We start from the raw sequence: 23,127 nt of genomic DNA on the forward strand, positions 1-23,127 counted from the left end.
GGGGAGGGAAATGGGAGGCGGGGAGGAGGCGGAAATCTTTTTTTTCAATAAAAAAATTATATTTAAAAAAAAAAAGAACACTTGCTGTGAGTTAAAGGAAGCTGATAAAAATCTCTGGGTGCTGGTCTAGGCGAGGCCCGATCTCATCCACGGAAATCTTTCAGTGGTTTCCTAAAGCCGACCACGTTGTTTCAGAGAAGAGATTTATGCTCCGGCCTCTTCCAGAGACAGAAGTCCAAAGTTTTCTAGTTTTATTTCTGCTAATACATTTTCTACTTTCAAAATATACAAGATATGCTTCTTATTCTAAAATTCTCCCTCTCTGCTTATGTGTGTGTGTGGGGGGGGCGGGTGTCATGCTAGTTAGAGATCAGAGAGCAACCTTTTGGTGTTGGCCTCAGACTTCTTTACCATGTCTAATACTTTGGATCTGGGTTCCTTCCCCGCTGCACAGCAGGCTTCTGGAACTTCCACCTCTGCCTTCCATTTTGCTCCATTTTGCACAGGCACACTTGCATTGTAAATGCTGGGACTAGGAATCTGACTTTTCATGTGGGTTCTGGGATCTGAACCCAGGTCATCCAGCATGCATGGTAAATAACATTTGTGTTGTGTCTATGCACTGAGTTATCTCCTTGGCACTAAAACCGTGTTTTTCAAATCTATCCTTAGAAGTATTTCAAAATGGAGGCATTACTGAAAATACTTATATTTTGCTCATTTGCATCTCACTGTTGCTGCTTCTTCTCTAGAGAGTCTAGAAGCTTGTTAAGGGAAGTTGAGAATGCGCACAGTGCAGCAGGTACTGGCATAGCAAAGCTGCCTTCATTTTCTTATACTCTACTTCTTCATATACAGTTTTCTGTCTCCCTTGAAAGTTTGAGTCTGCCTGCTTCTTGTCACTAGAACACAGCACACTGGGAGAGTTATTTTATGAAGGGTTTATAGGGTTTATCTTACTGCACCAGCCAGGAGGTGTCGCCCACCCTCAGGATAAGCGGCGCCCTAACTTTCAACTTCTGAAAAGATCAGCATATTGTGTATGTAGTAAGTGGTTAAGCCCATTCCTTGCCTCTTGAGCCAGGAGAATGGGCAAGAGTCCTCCCCCCCCCCAAGTCTTTGGGGCGATACTCCCCACAATCAAAGGTCTTTCTACTAGATCCCACTCTACAGGTTCCATCATGTCCCCTTAACACCTCCCTGGGAATCAAGAGTTCCACACACGGGCTTCTTAGAGAAGGATATTCAATGTCCAAACGGTGACTCAGTCTTTCAAGGGCATCCCATCCTGTGCAGTTTTCATAGAGGAAATGGCTTGTCTGTTTTGTCTGCATCTAGACTGCGTTTAGATTGCCTTAAACTAGTTTTCTCCACGCCATCATCTTCACTTCCCTGCAGATTTCTTTTCCATGTATTCTGCAGCTTCAACACATTCTATTGTGTAATGAAGACAAGCAGGCCTCTTTCTTGGCACAACTGTCTGGGTCTATGTTTCCCTCGTTAGAGCACACCTTTGCTCAGCTGATTTTTCCTTCATTACCATTTCTCTTAAGTGTTTGAGAGCCTGGTTTTCTGCAGGTGTTTCTGGAATGGAATCAGTGCTTCGCCAGAGGAGAACCCTGAAGCCTATCACAGTGTATTGGAAGGCTTCTTCAGTCTGTAGTCCTGAGCAAACTCAAGATGACAGCCTTCACAATGGCCCTGGTACTTAGAGATGATCTTCCTGAAACATGATTCAGTCTTTGTCATGGATCTGCCAAAGATCTAAACTGAGTGGTGTTTTTTCTTTTTTCTCTTTCTTTCTTCCTTCCTTCCTTCCTTCCTTCCTTCCTTCCTTCCTTCCTTCCTTCCTTTCTTTCTTTCTTTCTTTCTTTCTTTCTTTCTTTCTTTCTTTCTTTCTTTCTTTCCCTATTACAGAGTTTGATTAATCTACAAGGAAATGAGGTCATTTCCCGCGTGCTATGGTTTAGTCATTCTACCAAGCCTCTCTCTAGGATGTTGATTCTCAATGGAGCCTTCAGATTTTTCCAAAGCAGAAAGTTGTTATTAATTCTAATAACTACACTGATAATTGCATTAGCTGACACTGTCTTCTGTCCTTTAGATTTATTTCTCTCACTTAATCATCATGCTAACTCTTTGAAGTAGGGGGCATAATCAGTCCTATATTATAGAGGAAGAGGGAACACACGTGGAGTTAAATTTACTTGCTCAAGTTCTCACAGCTGGGAAGTGTGGTGATTGCAGCTAAATGATTATTTCTGATAATGGCTGACACAGTTGATTATTTAATGCCACTTTTAACTGGTAACATTCCTCCAGCCAAGTAACGTTCTTAGAGGTGAATTTAAAATTCTCACCTCCTTACGGGACAACCCTTTCTGCAAAAGCTATTGCTCAGACCTGAATTTCTCACCCTCCAGTCTGAACGTGCAGATAATGATGCAGTAAAATCTTTTATGGGACACTAATATGAGATTATTGTATGCTCATGGAGGGAACAAGATATATTCCCATAACTCCTGACTCCCAGAGAGTGTTTTCCTCCCCGTTCACAGCATCGGAGAGCTTGAGAACCTCATCTCCTGAGGAGGGAAACCTGCAATTATTTCCAGTCATCCTCCAACTCCCCATCTTTTGATTTCTGTGGGAAGACGCAGACTCTTATGAATATTTTGCAGTCCATCCTCATGGAGAGAGGGAGGGAAGTAAGTTTGAACAATTGCAAATTCCATTTCAGTCTTTTGTGCTCCCATAACTGTTGGGGCCCAACATGGCTTATAGCTCATCTTTTGAAACTGGGGAAACTAATGCTTTTCCTTGCCAAGTGCAAATCATATTTCTGGGTGAGAAAAGAAGAGAATCAAAGAAAACAAGGTGCGGATCTGCCACAGTCACCCGTGTTCTCCGCTGCAGGGAGAAAGGGCCTTTGGGGAATTGCTTGGCATTTAAGGCAAGTGACTCCTGAGGCAGCTGCCGAATGAAGCTGAGAATCGTGTTAAATGATTTTCTTCTGTGACCTTTATTACTAATGAATCTTCTTTAAGAAGCATTTAAAGAGTAAAAAGAAAGGTTGTTTTTATTAATCTTCTTTCTCTTTGCCCACAGAACCCAAAGAAATGGTGCCACCTGGCAAGAGAACTGCTGTGTTTCATGAGAGTTCAGACCAAGGTAGAGATTCTTACTTAGAATTAATATTTTTACAGTCTGTTAGGCACATGGAACTATTGGTTTTCTTTGATGACTGCATTAAAATATTCAGTGTGTCATCAAACAGTCGTTTATTTATTTGAAGAGTCGAAAGAAGAAGCTGTGATGTTCATCATATTCATAAAGTGGACAATAGAAATTAAAATACAGCATGGCTTACAAAAAACTGTAGAAAACCATTCATTTCTGATATTGTCTTTCATTTATATGAACAAAATCTCAAGGAACTTGAATTTTCTTTTGTGAAAATAACTAAAATTGGTGAATCACATTTCCAAATGGCAGGCAGAGGGAGAAGTGAGGTTTCTGCCAGGATGCAGTGAGGGGGACCTTATCTTTTGTTATGCATTAGTCAGAAGGCTTTGCATGATACACTTTGAAGGTGCGAAAATATGTCAATACAGATTTCTGGAAAACATCAAGTTCTGTGAAGATACTCTTATACAAAGCACGTGTTTTCTCTGGAAAGACCGAATTACATCACGCAGTGTTGAATAGCATGGTTGATTATGCTTAACAGATTGCATATTTAGCTGCTAAATTTTTAAATCGTCGTGTGATTTATTTACATATGTTGTCCTAAGAGTATGAAAACTCATGCAGATATTCTAATGGCATATACATGAAAACAAAGTTAATATAGATGAAGGCATATGAAATGTATGTGTGCTACGGATAAAGCTTTTGCAAAAAAAATTTCAGATGTGTTAGTATTGTGAACAGATTTAGTTGTATCTGTTGAATGTTATACTCTGATAGAGCCATTCTGAGGTGTGTATATGATTGCATAACCAATCGTAACTAATTGGCTTTTATATTTGATTAATTGTTGAATATACCAAACCCAAATGAGAACTGAAATTAAGATAGAATTTTAAATTTAATGGACATCAATAGAAAAACTGTTTCTGAACTTTGATTTTTCAGTTGGCCAAAATTAAATTATTAAATTGCATTATAGATGAAGGTATTTTTGCTTATTTTTGGCCTTTTTTGATTCTGAAAGGGAGAGCCAAACCCCCCCCCCCCAAGAAAACTTCGATTTCATAAAGGAGATGTTTGACATTAATATGTTTTCAAAACTTAAAATGTGTGCCTTGGGATGAATCCCAAGGCTCAGGAATCCGTAGAGAAGAGTGGGTGGAGAGAGATCAAGGCAGAGGATGCTGTGAAAGCCCATCTTCTGAGCATGGCGTGGTGTGGCGCATACAAACTCGCAGTAGCTGTGCTCACTCACCAAAACCCCTGGGCAGGATCAATCCAAGGAAAACCTTCCAGCATGGAGGAGGAACGGGCTCCTGAGGTCACACTCCTAGCTGAGGAGCGAGTGGCAGTTGCAGACTGTTTGAACGGGGTGCGCGCCAGTTTTCTTCAGGACTGTGCCCCTTGATAGGCTGCCCGGGCTCCAGTGGATGGTTCCATAGTCATGCGCGCAGTTCCTGCACTAGGGCAACTCAGTGGGATTATAAAAAGAGTCATGACGTAGTGAGGAGAAAAGAGAGGGAAGGGGAGAGAGGATCAGAGGGAGTGGGGGCTAGAGAATGAAACAACATTTTCAAATCCTTAATTAAGTCATTTGATGGCAGCATTTTGCTTCCAGCCATTGCCTGTGAGTCTCCAGAGAGGAACATAAGAACCACATACACCTAGATAATAAGCAGAAGATGCTGAAAGTTGAACGGAGCGATGCTATCAGTGATGAAATCTTGGGGGGATGATAGACAAGCACCTGTCTAAGGGAAGCCAGTCGAAGGTGGTAGGGTGGGCAGGGGAATCATGCTGGTTGAGGGAACCAGGAAGGAGGGTGCTGGATCCATGGGTTACAGGTATGAAAACACAGAATGAGGAAAAGAAGCCTGTCCAGATATATTTATGTGATTTCTTTCTTCTGCTGCTTCTCAGAGGTCCATACATACTAACATGTTCAATTTATTAGCTGTTTATCTGGTTGATGGATCATGTGGAGAAACTTTGAAGTGAATGTAGTAAAGGAAGAGCTAGGGTTAGGGAGGGAGGTCCTGTCCACATGGTAAGATCAGAGCAATGGGACTTGCTTCTTTCCTTTTGTCAGACCAAGGTGCTTCGTAGAGTAACAAAGTCTAAGGTTTTAGTGGGCAAAATCCCCAAGGAAATCATGGTCCTGGATATATTTCAATGGTGTCAGGGTGAGAGGCAGGTGCAGAGTGGCTTAGGATGTGGAGAAATGAGCTAATACCCGATTTCTTTGAGTCCTTTGGAGTCTTTTACAGTATTCTTCTTTTTCCTTTTTTCTTTCTTTTTTTTTTTTTCCCCTTGGAGCTCATTTTGTAGATCAGGCTAGTTTCAAGCTCACAGAAATCCACTTGCCTCTGCTTCCTGGGTGCTGGGATTAAATCGTGTGCCACCACTTCCTGGTTGACAGTATTCCTCTTGAGACAATGAGCAGTCATGTGTAGATGCTCTGCCCCTGTTGGCTCACCTGGGAAATGTGCCTATAAGTGTGAGTACTATGTAATGGCGGTAGTCCCACAGGATGACTGACGTGCTCGGTTTTTGTTTAGGATTAACTGCCGTTGGGCTCTGAGTGCAATCTGTCGGATTAGAAGGAAACACTATGAGTGTATTATAAAGGATGCTTAAATGTGCATGTATCATTGCACTATTTCATTTCTGACATGTAGTTATTCTTTTTTGTTAAGTTTCTATTTTCATTGATTTTTACTGAGCTCTACATTTTTCTCTTCTCCCCTCCCTGCCTCTCCCCTCCCCTCAACCCTCTCCCAAGGTCCCCATGCTCCCAATTTACCCAGGGGATCTTGTCTTTTTCTACTTTCTACTTCCCACGTAGATTAGATCTTTGCATGTCTCTCTTAGGGGCCTCATTGTTGTCTAAGTTCTCTGGGATTGTGATTTGTGGGCTGGTTTTCTTTGCTTTATGTTTAAAAATCACTTATGAGTGAGTAAATGTGATAATTATCTTTCTCACTCAAAATGATGTTTTATAGCTTCATCCATTTGCCTGCAAAATTCAAGATGTCATTATTTTTTCTGCTGTGTAGTACTCCATTGAGTAAATGTACCATATTTTCCTTATTCATTCTTCGGTCAAGGGGAATTTAGGTTGTTTCCAGGTTTTGGATATGACAAACAAAGCTGCTATGAACATAGTTGAGCACATGTCCTTGTGGCACGATTGAATATCCTTTGGATATATACCCAAAAGTGGTATTGCTTGGTATTGAGGAAGTTTGTTTCCTAATTTTCTGAGAAATCACCACACTGACATCCAATGGGGCTGTACCAGCTTGCATTCCCAACAGCAATGCAGGAGTGTTCCCTTTTCCCCACAACCTCTTCAGTATTAAGTTATCATCAGTGTTTTTGATCTTGTCTATTCTTACAGATGTAAGATGAAATCTCAGAGTTGCTTTGATTTGCATTTCTCTGATGATTAAGGATATTGAACATTTTCTTAAGTGTCTTTCAGCCATTTGAGATTCCTCTGTTGAGAGTTCTCTGTTTAGGTCTGTACTCCATTTTTTTATTAGATTATTTGCTCTTTCGACGACCAATTTCTTGAATTCATTGTATATTTTGGAGATCAGACCTCCGTCTGATGTGGGGTTGGTGAAGATCTTTTCCCATTCTGGAAGCTGTCGTTTTTGTCTTGTTGACCATATCTTTTGCTTTACAGAAGCTTTTCAGTTTCAGGAGGTCCCATTAATTAATTGTTTCTTTCAGTGTCTGTGCTATTGGGGTTATATTTAGGAAGTGGTCTCCTGTGCCAATGCATTCAAGTGTTCTTCTCACTTTCTCTTCTATAAGAGTCAGTGTGGCTAGCTTTATGTTGAGATCTTTGATCCATTTGAACTTGAGTTTTGTGCATGGTGATAGATATGAGTCTGTTTTCATTCTTCTACATGTTGAAATCCAGTTATGCCAACACTATTTGTTAAATATGCTTTCTTTTTCCATTTGATTTTTTTTTGCTTCTTTGTCAAAAATCAGGTGTTTGAAGGTATGTGGATTAATATTTGGGTCTTCCATTTGGTTCCACTGATCCTTCTGTCTTTTCTTATGCCAATACCAGGCTGTTTTCAGTACTGTAGCTCTGTAGTAGAGTTTGAAGTCAGGGATTGTGATGCCTCCAGAAGTTCTTTTATTGTTCAAGATTGTTTTTGCTGTCCTGAGTTTTTTGCTTTTCCATATGAAGTTGAGTACTGTTCTTTCAAGGTCTTTGAAGAATTTTGCTGGGATTTTGATGGCCATTGCATTGAATCTGTAGATTGCTTTTGGTAAGATTGCCATTTTTACTATGTTAATTCTGCCTACCCAAGAGCAGCATAAGAGATCTTTCCACTTTCTGGTGTCTTCTTCAATTTCTTTCTTCAAAGATTCGATTTTCAGTATTTTTTTTTAATATTTTTACATCAATGTTCATGAGAGAGATTGGTCTGTAATTCTCTTTCTTAGTAATGTCTTTCTGTGGTTTGGGTATCAGGGTAATTGTAGCCTCATAAAAAGAGTTTGGCATTGTTCCTTCTTTCTCTATTGTGTGGAATTACTTGAGGAATATTAATATTAGTTCTTCTTTGAAAATTTTGTAGAATTCTGAGCTGAAACCACCTGGTCCTGGGCTTTTTTTGGTTGGGAGACTTTTGATGACTGTTTCTGTTTCTTCAGCAGTTATAGATCTGTTTAATTTGCTTATCTGGTCTTGATTTAATTTTGGTAAGTGATATTTATCCAGAAAATTGTCCATTTCCTTTGTTTTCTAATTTCGTGGAGTACAAGTTTTCAAAATATGATGATTCTCTGTATTTCCTCTGTGTCTGTTGTTATGCCCCCCTTTCATTTCTGATTTTGATAATTTTGGATAATCTCTCTCTGCCTTTTGGTTAGTTTGGATAAAGGCTTGTTGATTTTCTCGAAGAACCAACTCTTTGTTTCATTGATTCTTTGTATTGTTTTCTTTGTTTCTATTTTGTTGATTTCATCTCTCAATTTGATTATTTCCTACTGTCTAGTTCTCTTGGGTGAGTTTGCTTCTTTTTGTTCTAAAGTTTTCAAATGTTCTGTTAATTCACTACTGTGAGATTTTTCCAGCTTCTTTATGTAGGTATTTAGTGCTATGAACTTTCCTCTTAACTCTGTTTTATTGTGTCGCCTAAATTTGGGGATGATGTGTGGTCATTTTCATTGAATTTTTGGAAGTCTTTAATTTCTCTCTTTATTTTTTCCTTGACCTATTGATGATTCTGGTGAACATTGTTTATTTACCATGTGTTTATCAACTTTCTTGATATAATATTTCTGTTGACTTCTAGTTTTAAACCACAATGATCTGGTAAGATACTTTGAATTATTCCAATTGTTTTGTATTTGTTGAGGTTTGTTTTGTTACCAAGTATGTGGTTAGTTTTTGAAAAGGTTCCATGAGGTACTGAGATGAAAATATATTTTTTTCTGTTTGGATGGAATATTCTATAGATGTCTGGTAAGTCCATTTGAGCCATAACATCTGTTAATTCCCTTATTTCTCTGTTCATTTTTTGTCTGACTGACCTGTCCAGTGGTGAGAGTGGAGGGTTGAAATCTCTCACTATTACTGTGTGGGGTTTAATGTATGATTTAAGCTTTAGAAGTGTTGCTTTTATATATGAGGGTTCCCTTGTATTTGGGGCACAGATATTTAGTATTGAGATATCCTCTTGATGGATTTTTCCTGTGACTAATATGAAATGTCCTTCTTGTCTCTTTTGATTGATTTTAGTTTGAAGTCTATTTTGTTAGGTATTAGGATAGCTACACCAGCTTGTTTCTTGGGTCCATTTGATTGGAATATTTTTTTCCCAACCCTTTATTCTGACATGATGTCTGTCTTTGAGGTTGAGGTGTGTTTCTTGTATGCAGAAGAAGAATGGATTCTGTTTTCGTATCTAGTCTGTTAGCCTGTGCCTTTTTATAGGTGAGTTGGGTCCATTTATATTAAGGGATATTAATGACCAGTGATTGCTATCTCCTGTTAATTTATTTTTCATTGTTGGTGATGTTAATTTGTGTGTTTTCCCCTTCTTTTGGATTTGCTGATATGAGGCCATCAATTGTCTGTGTTTTTGTGGATGTAGCCAACTTCCTTGGGTTGAAGTTTTCCTTCTACTATTTTGTGTAGGGCTGGATTTGTGGCTAGGTATTGATTAAATCTGGTTTTGTCATGGAATATCTTATTTTGTCCTTCTATGGTGATTGAAAGTTTTGCTGGGTTTAGTAGTCTGTGCTGGCATCCATGGTCTCTTAATGTCTACATAACACTTCATGACCTTCTGGCTTTCATTATCTCTGATGAAAACTCAGGTGTAATCTCGTAGGTCTGCCTTTATATGTTACTTGCCCCCTTTTTTTTCTTTGCAGCTTTTAATATTCTTTCTTTACTCTGTATGTTTAGTGTTTTGATTATTATGTGGCAGGATGACTATTTATTTGGATCCAGTCAATTTGGTGTTCTGTAAGCTTCTTGTATCTTTATAGGTACATATTTCCTTAGGTTGCAAAAGTTTTCTTCTATGATTTTGTTAAATATATTTTCTGTGCTCTTGAGTTGAACTTCTTCTTCTACACCTATTATTTTTAGGGTTGGTCTTTTCATGGTGTTCCATATTTCCTGGATATTTTGGGTTAAGTTTTTGTTAGATTTAATGTTTTCTTTGACTGATGAGTCTATTTCCTCTATTGTATCTTCAGTGCTTGAGATTCTCTCTTTCATCTCTTGTATTCTGCTGTTTATGTTTGTGTTTGTGGTTCCTGATCATTTTGTCATAATTTCTGTTTCTATAATTCCCTCAGCTTGTGTTTTCTTTATTGTTTCTATTTCAGTTTTCAAATCTTGAATAGTTTCATATGTTTGATTGCTTTTTCTTGGTTTTCTTTAAGGGATTTGCTAATGTCTTCCAATTTTTTGTTTGTCTTTTCCTCCATTAATTTGAGGGAATTTCTCATTTCCACTTTAAGGGTTTAAAACATTCTCCTGAAGTTATTTTGTAGGTCATTTTCTTCTGCTTCATCTACATTTGGTTGTTCAGGTCTTGCTTTTGTAGGGTCTTTACGTTTTACTGTGGTATTGTGTTGCTCTTTGTGGTGCTGCATATCCTTACATTTTCTATTCATCTTTTCCTCTAATAGGTGTGGTTGGGGCTTTCTGTGATTCTGTTGATTCATCTTCTAGGTGCCAGTGGATTTAAGGCTCAGATGGTTGCTTCTCGTGGTACAGTCAGTATCACAGTTCTAGTTACCCCGTTGGTCACTCTGTGTTCCTGGAGGTCACACAGCACTCCTGGGATTTGATCCACTCCCTTGGTGTTTTCTGTCTCAGGCCTGCTCCGTCCTAGGTTGTTGGCTCAGACCTGTTTCTGTAAATGTCCCTGGTCTGGATCCATTCCTGCAGAGGTCCCTGGCTTGGGGTTGGTCCTGTAAAGGACTATGGCTCCAGGCTTCTCCCTCAGAGTTCCCAGGCTTGGGTGTGTCCAGACCTGCAGAGGACTTGGCTCATTCTTACTCCCTAAGAGGTCCCTGATTCATGTTCAGACCTGCAGAGTTTCTGATTCCTGCCTATTCCCTTTGACATCCGAGACCAACACCCAGACCCACAGAGGTCCTGGCTCAGGCCTACTCCCTCTGAGGTCCCAGACTCATGCCTGGACCAGCAGAGATCTCTGGTTCCTGCCTGCTCCCTCAGAGGTCCCAGATTTATGCCCAGACTCACATAGGCCTTGGCTCAGGCCTATTTCTTCAGAGGTCCTAGACTCACACCCAGACCCATGGGGGTCTTGACTTAGGTCTACTCCCTTGAGAGTCCCAGATTCATGTCCATTCCTGCACCTGCCTCTAGTTCTGGCTCACTCGCTCAGCGTTTGCTTCTCTGTACCTGTTTCTGTGGGGTTTGCTGTCTCAGGTCTGCTCTGGCCCAGGTTGCTGGCTCAGTCCTGGTCTGCAAATTCCCTGGACTGGATCCACTCCCACTGCCATGGAACTTGCTCACTGCCTCAGGCCCACTCTGACCTAGGTAGCTGCTTCACTCACTCCCGTGGAGCTCACTGCCTCAGGCCCACTCTGACCTAGGTAGCTGCTTCAGTCTCACTCCTGTGGAGCTCACTGTCTCAGGCCCAGTCCTGCTTCCACAGATGACCCTGGTTGGGATTTGCTCTCATGGATTCACTGTCTGAGGTTGCTGGTTCAGTCCATAATATTCATAATTTGTAATCCAAAAGTAGAGGCAATTATTCAAGTCAAAATGTTATTTTCCATACATCTTGTATGTGTATTATATATTACAGATGTATATATTATATATATTACATAACATATAGTTACTATAGAGTACATTGATGTGTAATATATGCGATAACACATACAGTGTCAGGGTGAGATGTGCTCTCAATATCCACTATAAGTCAGAAGATAAGTCGCTTGACAGCTTCACCAAGAACAGGTTCAAAATTATTCTCCCCACTCTCATTTTTACTGTTTATGTATGCATTTTTGATAAGTTCATACAATGTGTACAATGTATTTGTATTTTAATCAGATTTGTCCTTTCTGTCCTCCAACTCCTCACATGTCCCTCCATATTTCTTCTCAAAATCATGACTCCCTCTGTAAGTTTATATTACATATAAAGAGAGGGACTGGCTAATATATAACCTATTGAGTCACAAGAGCATTCTTCACATGCACATGAGGTAAAGGGCTGATTAGTTGGGTATGGGCCGCCTATCAGGGGGTTTGTCTCTTTCTTCAGTTCCTCTGGTAGGGAGTGGTGGACAGGAAGGTGCTTTGTGCTTGCAACCTAGCCAGGGGTGCTGAACAGGAAAACACCTGGCTCAGTGTGAGACCCTGTCTCGAAAAGCCCGATAAACTGGAGAGTCATGAGGGGAGTTGTCCATTGTGCTCTAGCCTTCACACACAAGCTTATTTGCATGCATAGTGGCACACTAATGTATACACACACACACACAATTACCCTTCTGAGATCTTTGTCTTGTTATAGCGCTCTCTCTCTCTCTCTCTCTCTCTCTCTCTCTCTCTCTCTCTCTCTCTCTCTCTTCCTGTCTGTCTGCCTCTCTCACATTGCAACCATGTATCACTGCTTAGACAAAGGTTCTCTCACAGTCTCTTTGACTCCCACTGGCTTGCATATGTCCTTCTGTTCCCGTGTATACATCTCTACCATTTTATATAAAGGCGTATGTAATGGGGCTTTTCTTTCTCTCAATATCATTTTGAATATATGCCTACCTGCTATTTACTTTCACTCCAACCTGTAAGTATAGACTCTCTTTGAATGAATATGCCTGCTCTTTAAGTCTCCACGATTTTCACCGAAGGAATATTTAAAGGCTGAAAGTTTCCTTTATAGCATGCAATCTAAGATTTAGCTTTGCTCTGTGCTAATCAGGCTTACCTTGAGAGGATCCTCTATTTTTATCACTTCTTTTCCCTGATAGTAAAATCACAGTGGAAATCCAGTGATTTATGAAGCCATGAGTGGAGCCCGCTTTTGCCCATAGGGAAATGGCGTAGTCCCATTCCCCACTGGCTGTGGGCCGCCTTGCACGTGTCATTGATGAAAAATTCAACCTGAGTTACTCAGCAAAGTCACTTTTGCCCAAGGAAAAATTGGCGTCTTTTGAGACCTGTTGCTATTTCATATCTTACCCAAAAATCAATCAAAAAGTAAATTATATTTATTTGTTAATATATCAATTTAATTTCTACCTGTTGTGCTCACAAATGCCTTAGCTGAAGTAGGGACATGCATCTAGAAATAGAGAGTACCTTCCTGTTTTACACATATTTGCACACACCTGAATGAAGAACATTATCTCTCTCTCTCTCTAACACACACACACACACACATGCACACACACAGGCAGGCATGCATGTACACACACAGAATTATCTGTCAGGATATTTTTTTTTCACAAGCATTCCAACTTCTTCTGTGAGCTCTAGATCACCATCAGGTGGATGGCTAGAGACCCGTAAGGACAGCCCCAGCGCTGATTTCAGATCACTGATACTTGTGAAATCACAAGGATGAGTTTTACGGCCATTTTGAGTGTGCCAATTTGTGGATATGCAGGATGAGAGGAAATACTCCCTGCTCTATGGTACCCGAATGCTGGATGTGAAGCCTGGGGTGTGGTAGAGCTCTTTGAGAAGCTAAAGGAGAGCTTGATGAGTTGGGGTTCCCATCATCATCACCCAGAGAAGGACTGAGGGAAGTGGTTTCTCTAAGGGTCAGCAGAGGGAGTAACCATGAAGGAGAATCAATTGAAAATTAAACACGTGGACTGAAATTAATAACTTGTCATGTGGGCCTTCCCCATGTATATGTGCGTAGTTGTGTACCATGTTTATATATGTTCTAAATATTCCCTGGATGGCCAGAGTAGTCTCTTGCTAAATGCTTTAAGATTTTTAAGATAATGCCACTAGGTGTCAGCAACAACCTCTGAGGGTTCCTGTGACCTTTGTAACAATATGAAACTGTCAGAACATTGTGTGTGAAGACAACTCTTATCTCAAAGGGTTTAAGTCCTACTCCAAACTGCCCAGAGTAGAATCATGAACATGTAACGTCTTATGAGATTGTTTTAAACTCATTTCTGCTCGTAGTTACTGTAATCTTCCCCCAGCTGTTCCTCATTTCCATGGACTTGTGAGGTCTGAGCATCTTTTCAGCAGATGTGTCTGATGTTAGAGCTCCATTTCTGCACACATGCTCTGGGTGTTACATGAGCGTATAAGCATTGGCTCTTTGGCTTTTTATTTTGATTGTTTTTTTTTAGATGTGTATTTTACAGCTATCAAACATCAGAAGACAGAACGGCATTAATTTTTCAGCACCCACATCTGTGTCCCGTTCATTTGCTAATGTCTAAAATGTTCAGAATCTGTGCTCTGTTATTGCACAGAACTCAGAACATTTAGAAAGACAGCGCACAGAATTATGGACGCTTTCTCACCAATTGACAAAATAACATGGAACGAGGGGAAATTATATGGTCTGCGAATTACGGTCTATAATTTAGGCCTTAACAAGGTAGATAAAAATATATTAAAGTTTCATTTATAGATGATAATAAGAAACCACATCTTGTTGGTGTTCTTGGGTGGGATTTATTTATTGATGCAGATAGTATCTGCTCAGATTAGCTTCCATCAGCAGGACTCAGGCCAGACTCTCAGATTTCCAGTGCCATAGATGCCTGTCTCTCAACCAAGAATCAAGCAGATTTATAAACAGTAAAAAATCTAGACTTCTTCCCATTTCACTTCTTCAGAAAAATTTTGACATAAGTTGTGTTTAAAAACATTTAAACAAAAGCTGTCAAGGGAATATAAAAAGAATCCCTTTCCTGCAGAAAACTCTAGCTATGACTATACTAATGTAAAATTGCCTCTTTTTTTTTTAAAAAAAAATCAAAATGTGATATTCTTGCTGGTAACAGTGAGATGGGCTAAATGACTTAGTACACAGGCTGGAGAAAGAATTGCTTTATACTGAAGTGGTTCATTTGTGAACCTCTAGTTTAACTTGTAAGAGAAACACCGAGTTTATTCGAGTTCGCTTATCTATTTTAGAAGCAGTAGTAAAAGCCGAGATTTTCCCCAACACTGTGGCTGTTAGTTTTAATTATATTCACAGGTGATAAAATCATGCTGCAATTACTTGACCCAGATAATGTCCTCGCCAGGAGTAGATACAGGGGGCAAGTGCTGTGCACACGTGAGAGGCACATTGTTCGCCAGCCTTGAACCTGGGGCGGAAGTGTGCAGCCTGCTGGCTCTGTAATGGCCCAGCCTGTGATTCCCCTGCCTATCCTTAAGTAAAAGAGGTCAACGCTGAGATCCCTCTGATGGGGGATCTGTCAGTGTGTGATGTATGTGGGATATAGAGACTGCCACTTTCAACCTGGCTTCACAGTAAGCTAGTCTTGCGTCAAATGCATGCATATATTTCTCCTTTTTAATCACAACATTTTATTGAGACATGAGTACATCTTTGTATAGTATGTATGGCAATTTAGTGTATACATGTAGTATATTATAGTCTAATAAAAGTGATTCCTTCATTTATCATTTTTATGTGTGGGAATTCCAGCCCTCCTGGCTGTTGCGAAATGTATTCTATATGGTTTAGCCATTGGTTACCCTACTATGACAAACAAGAACAGGAGCTCTGACATTATGGCTGCTTTCCAGAGTCTTTATTTGGACTCTGTTCTATTTCTCTTAACCCTGTCTTTCCAAGTCTCCAGTTTCCCCAGAGGACATGTGACATTTGTTTTTCTGTGTCTGGCTTATTTCACATGGAATAATGCCCCCCAATTTCATGCACGTTGCTTCAAATGATAGGATTTTGTTATTTTTATGGTGGAAATATGCCATTGTCCCTATTCATGGCACGCCATCTGGGTTGAGTCTGTATTTTGCCCGTTGTACACAGGGCTGGAATGAACAGGCGGCTGCAAGAATATTCTTGCTGTAACCATTTCATTTCCTTTGGCTGCGGGCCCAGCGATGGAATTGCTGGGTCATACGGAGGATCTATTTTTGGTTTCCCGAAGCATTGCCCCTCTGTTTCTCAAAATGGCTGTTCTAATTTACAACTTCACCAATAGTGTATGCACTCCTTTTTCTCCACGTCCTTGGCCACGTTTGTTAATTTCTGTCTTTTTGATGATGGCCATCCTGAGTCAGATGCTGTCTCATTCAGGTTTTGCTTTCCCTTCCTTAATCATTATGTTTCTCTTCTCAACCAATTCATTTGACTGTTCATGTAATTGGACTAAGACAAAATACTGAAAGGATCAGCTTCTCCGTAGGACGCTCTGTGAATCCAAATACCTCATCAGGCCACTGGAAAACCACTTTGCTGGCTGGCCACATCCCAAATGTTCTCTACTTTATTTCTAACCAATTCTTTGCCTAGATGTTGCCTTGAGGCTCATGCAAACCAACTGACCCCACTTGCAAAAGACATCCTTGTTTTGACCCTGGTGGCTTTGCTTTTACAGTTCTATCCACACAGAATTTGACCTTTTCCTCCTCTTCCCTCCTTTCTTCATTCTAGATGTAGCAGAACAAGAAAAGGCATAGTTTGGTAACCAGATATACTAGGTTCAAATCTCAGATGGGAAGTTTGCTTATTTGTGTATTTTGAGATAGTTTCTCACTTTGTAACCCACACAGGCCTAGAAATCATGGTCCTCCTTGGTGCGGGAAAATTGTCTGTATTCTGTCAATCATGTTATAAATAAATGAGATTGGCCAGGCAGGAAATATAGTCAGGAAAACCAGACAGGAGTAGAAATGATGTAATGAGAAGAGGAGAATTCTGGGAAGGAGGAAGTTGATTTCTTTCACTCCTGCCCAGACCACCGAAGCAGCAGGATGTGATCTGCCCCACTGAAAAGAGTTACTGAGCCACATGGCTAACATAGATCAAAAAAATGGGTTAATCAAGATGTGAGAGTTAGCCAGTGAGAGGCTAGAGCTAATGGGCCAATCAGCTTATAATTTTTGGAGACCTATGTGTGATTTTCTTTGGGGCTGAACAGTTGTGGGGTACCGGGCGGGACAAAAACCACAGCAAACAAACAGGACTCTTCATGTTACACTCCTGAGTTTATCTCCTTAATGTTGGAATTCTAATGTGTGCCGTCATGTCCAGTCCCCATTTATTAAGATGTTGCTGATGAACTGAAGGGAAGCTATTTGGCTCTGTGTGTTTCACTCTGATTTTTCCTACCAATGTGGGAAAGAAAAATAATTCAGCAATTGAGTTTTTAAAGTAAGACTATTAATATTTATTTATAATACTTGCTAGCATATAAGAAGCTCTTAATATAAATTAGCCAGTGGTCTTGGGGCATAGCTCAGTTAGCAAAGTACTTCTTTTGGAAGCGTGAAAAACTAAGCTCAAGATTGAGACCCATGTAGGGAAATCTGAGCGCAGTGGTGCATCCTCGTAATCTTAGCTGCGGGAGGCAGAGACAGGCCAGATACTTAGTGAGCTCCAGGCCAGCGAGAGACCCTGTGTCTTAGCAGCACCAAATAGAGGCAGTGCCTGAGAGATGGTACCAGATGTTGTTCTCTGGCTTACACACACACACACACACACACACACACACACACACACACACACACACTCACACACGCTTGTGCCTCTGTCACAAATGAATAAACACATAAATAACCAATATTAATTTCAAACCAATCTCAGAATTCATTGCTGTGAAATTTAGACTCAATTTGTTATTCTTAGGCTTATTAATTTGCAGTTTTACCTGAACATTTTACCAATACTTTTAAATTTGTATCCCTGCTGAGGACAGATAAAGAAAAACATCCAAACACACAATCAACATATGTGGAAAGATAAAACTGGGGCTCAGAAGGAAAGTCAGAACTTGAGATGTGTGGAAGCAATTACAGAATTGGGCTGAAGTTGTGTGAGTGGTTAAACAACTGCCAAGAGAGCTGGGACACTGAGAAGCCATGAAGGACACCACATGCCCCCATCTTCCCTCTCATATGCTCATGTATCCTACCAGCTCTGCACATAAGGCATGTGACAGAATTTTCCCAGGGCTCACACAGTTGTTTTTTTTTTTTTTTTTCAAGTTTACGGTTAAAATTAGCACTGAACATAGCAACTGTTTTTGAAAAATTAGTGTAGGTGAAATTACACTTGACCTAGTTTTTGACATGCTATAAATATCAGTAACAGCAGCAATTAACCATGTCATGAAGATTTTATTGTACATTTTCTAAGGAAGAAGTTTGATTCTTGATTTAATTGTGATATGAAGGTTGGACATGTGTCAGCCATTGTAAGGCTACATCTTACAAATAAAAGGGTTTGGAGATTGATTTTTAGTTCATTGACAACAAATATTTTGGTTCCCTTTATCAGAATTTACTTCCTATTGAAAGAATCCATGTCTTTCTCTATAAATTTATTAGGATTGTTGAAACATTGGTACTCACTAAGATTAATGTCAACAAAGTTTGTGGTAGACACCTAACTTGCTTAGTTTTGGAGTTTGGTTAAACGAATTTGTTTGGAAGTTACCACAGTCTGTGAAACTGAAAACTATGGAAAGTAGTAATAGCAAACACTAAGTGACTACAATCAGCCTTCTGTAGTTGAGGTTTCTATATCCATGTCATCAATCAATTGGGGATATATAACATATACTATGAATTGCATGTGTACTGAACTGACAGACATTTCTTATTCTCTGTGCAATATAGTATAACAACTATATTATTTTAAATACTTGGAAGAATATGCTTAGGCTATATGTAAATTCTCACCATTTTTATAAGGGATTTGATCATATGTAGACTTTAGTAATCATGAGGGTCCCCAAGGTCAGCTGTATTTATTTAATGCCAGGCAGGGCTATCAGAGAGTGCATTTATTAGTTCATTCATATCTGTCTGCCTTATGGTTTATAATGCTACCATAAAACACCATGGCCATTAATGTGGGATTCCCATCTCTATGCTCTAGCTATAGGGAAACAGAGGTAGGCATGGAAAACTAAACTGAAAGATGGGAAAAAGGAGGTGGAGTCAGAGAGAAGCCATGGAATCCTACCAGAGCCAGATGGAGTGTCACCCTGTAAGCCACAGCTACATAGCGATACACAGATTACTAGAAATGGGTTAAATTAAGATATAAATGTTAGTCAATAAGAAGCTAGAGCTAATGGGCCAAGCAGTATTTTAAATAATATAGTTTCTGTGTGATTATTCTCATTCTGGGCAGCTGGGACAAACAAATGGCCTCCTTACTACAACCTGGGGAGGATAGAGTTTATTTCAGCTTACAAGTCTCAGGTTATGTTTCATTGCTAAAGGAAGTCAGGGCAGGAATCTGGAGGCAGTACTGATTTAGAGGCCATGGAGGGGTGATGCTTAGGGCTTACTCCCCATGGCTTGCTCAATTGGCACCCAGTTTGACGAGTTCAGATAGAGCACCACCTACATCCAGCACTAATCAAGAAAATGCACTACAGACTTGCCTACAGGCCAGTCTCATAGAGGTATTTTCTCACTTGAGAGTCGCTCTTCCCAAATGACTCTAGCTTGTGTTGAGTTGCAGAAAAGTAGCCAGCACACTCTCCAACACTGGTCAATCAACTGTAACAAAACACTATTCTCTAGAACCTTGTAAACAACAGAAATTCATTTCTCACAGTTCTGGATGGCAGCAGTCATGTTACAAGGGAGTGGTTTTCATTATGACTCATACATGGTGTTTTCTAGATGTACCTTCACATGGTGTAAAGGGTCAAATGAACTCCCTTCTTCAGCAGGATACTAATATTGCTAATATTACCCAAGAGCATAGAGCCCAGAGGACCTAATCAAATCTAAGGAACTCTCTTTGTTAGGGTTACTATTGCAACAACGAAATACCATGACCAAAACAACTTGGGAAGAAAAGGTTTGTTAGGCTTAGAATTCTATGTCACTGTTCATCATTGAAGGAAGTTAAGACAGGAACTCAAACAGGGTAAGAACCTGGAGGCAGGAACTGATGCAGAGGTTATGGAGGGGAGCTGCTTACTGGCTTGCATTTCATGATTTGCTTAGCCTGCTTTCTTATAGAATTCAGGACCACTGGCTCAGGGATGGCACCACCCACCACGAGCTGCCCCTTCCCATAAATCACTAAGGAAATGCTGTATAGGCCTTCCTATAGCCCTATCTTATGGTGGCGTCCTCTCATATTACTGTCCTTTGTGTCATGTTAACATAAAACTACCCAACACAGCAACTGTTCCCTGGTACCGTACCAATGGGAGTTATGATTTCAACACAGGATCATCGGGGTACATAGACATTTCAGGCCACTGTAGTGTTGCAGAAACTCTAGGCATTAAGGGATAATTTTTTCTTTGTTTGAATTTTCTTTTGTTGCAACAGTTCCCCAAATTTCCAACCACATAACTTAACACCACAGCTTGGCAGGGGTGTATGTAGGTTATGCTGTTTGTACTCTGCTATAAGTCAGAGAGCCAGCTATAGGTTGTTATTGCTACACACACACACACACACACACACACACACACACTCACTTATGCATACACAGGAACACACACACACATACCTGCATGTGTGCACGCACCTGTGAATTCAGCCAGCACAAAATGTTCTCTTTGTCACTCTCCTCAACTTTGCATGCTAAACTTTGTCCTTACAGCTGCAATAAGAGTCTCAGAAAGTAAAAGTTTATCTTATTTATTTTTTAAAAGAAAACAAAATTATCTCTTTAAATTATACATACCAATCCAAGTTCCCATTCCCTCCCCTCCTCTCATTTCCTCCACTTACTCCCAAACCCTCATCCAATCCTCAGAGAGGGTAAGCCATATTGCTTTGGGGAAGGTCCAAGGCCCTCCCTACTATATCGAGGCCGAGTAAGGTATCTATCTAAAGAGAATAGGTTCCCCTGAAGCCAGAACAAGCAGTAGGGATAAGTACTGGTGTCGCTGCCAGTGACGCACAAAACTCAAGCCCAGGTGGATTAAAGACCTCAATATAAAGAAGGACCAAATCATATCACAACTGGTTGGCTAATGACAAGTAAAGAATGAGGTTCATTATGCCATCAGTGTCCTTCCTACATAGAAGAAAACAAAGTGGAATAAAGGTGATGGAAAAGCTTGCTGTTGGGATGCACTCAGGAGTTCTGCCTGACCGGTTACAGAATTTCATTCTCAGAACCCAGGGATGTGACAAGAGGTGGACACACACCCACTACCCAGAGTAATTGGCCATTATCACACAGGATCTATTATACAAGGCACAAAGACTCTTTCTTTAGATCAAAACAGGCAGAGTGCCAACTTACAAGCTGGTTTTATTCTGTAATTTGGGGAAGATCACGACGTAGCTATTTTTAACAATGATAAAAGAAAAGCAGGTAAGAGCCCAGAAGCAGAAACTGAGGGAGCACATGTGAAAAAGAAGTGGCTGCATCATCAAGCTGCTAGGGTCGGTCCTGCTTCCTACCCACACTCTGTACGGAGCTGAGCTTGCTGAGGTTTCTTCCTTTCCCTTGATGCTTAACGATCCCAATAGTGGTGACAGGCTATTTTGCAGAAATGAGCACCATGTTGTGTTCAGTCACTTGTGCTGCTTCAGAACCTCCTTGACACATTTTGTTATTAGAAGAAAATGCTTTTCTCTTCTCTTAAACCCAGGCGGTTTAACATCTCATACAAAAGAAGTGATGGTGCATGACTTCCAAGGTTAGACCACAGGAAGACTATGGGCTTGGCCTGATTTGTAACTCTTTGGAGACACACTCAAAACCTGATTATCTTTCTGTAAGACATCTCAAGCCTTGGAGAACAGCTTGTTAGCTGTTAGTGACAGTTTCTTCTATGTTCTCATCCAAAAGAACAAGTGTCTTCTGCCAGCCATGTGAATAAGTCACCCAGCTCCTAGTCTAGGGAATGCCCATGTAACAATGACGAGGAGAGCAAGAGAAATTCTATCTTGGGCCCTGTCCCAAATACAGATTCATGAACAAAACAAATGCCACTGCTGTAAGTCTGCAAAAATTTAGGTATTTTATTAGTCAGGCATAAATGATTATAATATTGGCATCATACTCTTATGTGCCTCCTTCTCAGGGCTTTCGCCTTCTGCTAAATCCTTGTCAGGCCCTGTCCCTACCTAGTAAGTGATATTCTACATTGCTCTTAACTTTTATTGCCGCTTACTATGATTTACTTGATAGTTTTGGACATATGTTTATTGTTTTTTCTGCCTTTATGACGTAGCTTTTCCAAGATGGAAATGTGTTGAGTGTTCCCAATGCTCCATGCCTTTATTAGAAGACTGGAAATCCCATTTTGACAAATTTTCACCCTACTCTCTAGGACTTTGGTATCTAATGTGATAGGCTGTAGGCACATGGGATTCTTCACATCTGAATGGAATTAAAATGAAACTTAATTAGCAGTTTTGTTCTCTAACTGCATTAGCCACATTGCAAGTGTTTAATATTTGTGAGTGGCTATTGCCTGAACATGCTAAACAGTGGTGAGTGTCAGACCCTTCCCATTGCCTCACCGTCCTACTGGACTGTGCCCTGATCCACAAATCACACTTGTGCTTTAGGGATAACACCTTTAGATACTGAGATCACTGTAGAAGAGACCAATGACCTTGAGTGGGTCGCTTGAAGGACACACTTTCTTTGTCAGCTCTGAGCTCCAGAGAAGACAGAGATGGGAATCTCTGTCTCAGTTAACCTGGTTATGTTTCACTTACATTCACACAAAGATGGCCTTTTGTAGCTTTTTCCAAATTCTTTCCTAGTCCCTGGACACAGGGACAATGATTTATTTTCTTGGTTACATTAGTTCCTTTAAAAAAAAAATCCAGCCTGACTTCCAAAATTGTGCAATTCACAGACATCGTCCTAGTAACAAAGAAATCCCTCTGCAAATACTTAGGAATCCTGTTCCTGCTGTAGAGGGTCTCAGCACAGGACTCCTGTTAACAGTGAACTCTGGCATGGGGTGGATATTGCTCCCTTAGAAAGAAAGAGAATAACTTCAAGGCAAAGGCTCTTTATTCTCCCTGGGTGTAAGTTTCCTTGAAAGCTTGTTTATTGATTTTCCTTGTAACAGCAGAGCTTGCAAACTATGAAAAAAATAAAAACAGCAGAGAAATAATATGAGTGATCAGTAGGCTTATTCATCAGCCTCGCCTCATCTGTAGCTAAGCACCCTAAGCTATGAAACTTCTTCTTCTTCTTCTTCTTCTTCTTCTTCTTCTTCTTCTTCTTCTTCTTCTTCTTCTTCTTCTTCTTCTTCTTCTTCTTCTTCTTCTTCTTCTTCTTCT

General features: G+C 40.3%; 1 protein-coding gene and 1 long non-coding RNA gene across 5 annotated transcripts in view; one reads left to right on the top strand and one right to left on the bottom strand.

Moving 5' to 3' along the window:
* LOC126513263 (uncharacterized) overlaps positions 1-23,127 on the bottom strand; it is a 575,392-nt gene that overhangs the window by 318,055 nt on the left and 234,210 nt on the right. The gene's annotated exons all lie outside the window — the stretch shown is intronic.
* Inpp4b (inositol polyphosphate-4-phosphatase type II B) overlaps positions 1-23,127 on the top strand; it is a 696,298-nt gene that overhangs the window by 94,153 nt on the left and 579,018 nt on the right. For all 4 annotated transcript variants that reach the window (XM_050161508.1, XM_050161511.1, XM_050161509.1 and 1 more), the window contains exon 2: positions 3,109-3,171. The gene's annotated coding sequence lies outside the window, so the exon portion shown is untranslated. The remainder of the gene's footprint in view (positions 1-3,108; positions 3,172-23,127) is intronic.

Source organism: Alexandromys fortis, unplaced genomic scaffold (genome assembly GCF_014885135.2).
Source record: "Alexandromys fortis isolate MF-2015 unplaced genomic scaffold, M_Fortis_MF-2015_v1.1 scaffold_127, whole genome shotgun sequence".
Taxonomy (NCBI): Eukaryota; Metazoa; Chordata; class Mammalia; order Rodentia; family Cricetidae; genus Alexandromys; species Alexandromys fortis.